Raw genomic sequence first — 1315 nt, forward strand, 5'->3', positions numbered from 1 at the left:
CAATTGAATTTGTTGAACACAACCATTGATTGCAGATTCAACAATTGAATGAGCATTCGCTGTTATTGATTTATTTTTCTAAAATTATCCAATCAAATTTTTCGATCTAGAAGAATACACCAATCCGATGAATACATCCATTTTTGCGACGGAATACTATGCATAGCTGCCATTTGCAGCGCGACGCATAAAGGTCATTACATGTATAAAAATTGTAGTCGTAACCATAAGGTCTCAAGCAAATCGATTAATCATAATTAAAATTGCCATCTCACGTTTTAAAATTTTTGATTATGATCGACCGATTTGCTTACGGCCTTACGATGAAAATATTTGTGCGTGTGATGGCCTTAAATCATAATAGGCGAGTTCAAATTGGTAAGGCAGCTAAGTCATCGAGTAATTAAACATGATTGATTGGATCCACAAGTAAGAACCAATCATGCTCGTTTATTCGACATGTATGCCTACTAGCCGTTTTGTCGGCTTGAACGCGCCCAATGAGAGGACGATGGTTACGATCGATCCGTTCGTTGCTCAAGAGAAATAACTCCGATGGAGCGAGAAACGCTTGCTAACCTTGAAAGAAACCAAGCCTATTTTTAATTACAAGCTCATTTCTTTACTCGTTTTTACGTCACGTCGAGCTACATGAAGCGCCGGATCGATTTGTATCGCAATTTCTTCTTTTAAATATTATAAAATATAAAATACACATAAAAAATAATACATGTTTTTATTTAATATCTTAGTTATCTTATCACTTTTGCTTACGTACAATATATAATTGATATAATTATGATTATCGTTCTTATGCGATTTCTTTCTTTTGTATAATTAATTTTTATCATTATTAACGAAATTTTTATATAGTATCTTTCTAACTAAAGAGAAGGTCCAATGTTATTGAATAAATACAAATGCAGATTTAATTGCTCACCATTGCACATTGAACTCATTTATGCACGTTGTGTCAAAATGTCGATAATTATTGTATAATACGTGAGAGGAAAAGAACGGAAGAAAGAAAAAGAATGAGATAACTTCACTGTATTACCGAGTTGACGGTAACGTACAAAGGAAACGAAAATATTTTATTCGTAATTATTTTCGCTTAACCTTTGAGATTTAAATATTTATAAATTTTTTTACATTCGCATTCATTGATAGATGCTTCATATTATTTACGTTCAAATTTTTTTTCGTTCTAAACAACAAATGGAAAAAATGTTAAATAATAAAAAAATAATTAATATAATTTAATTAATATAATTAACAATTAATATAATTTTGTATTGTATATGATACAATATAT

The sequence above is a fragment of the Atta colombica genome, unplaced genomic scaffold (genome assembly GCF_001594045.1).
Source record: "Atta colombica isolate Treedump-2 unplaced genomic scaffold, Acol1.0 scaffold228, whole genome shotgun sequence".
Lineage (NCBI taxonomy): Eukaryota > Metazoa > Arthropoda > Insecta > Hymenoptera > Formicidae > Atta > Atta colombica.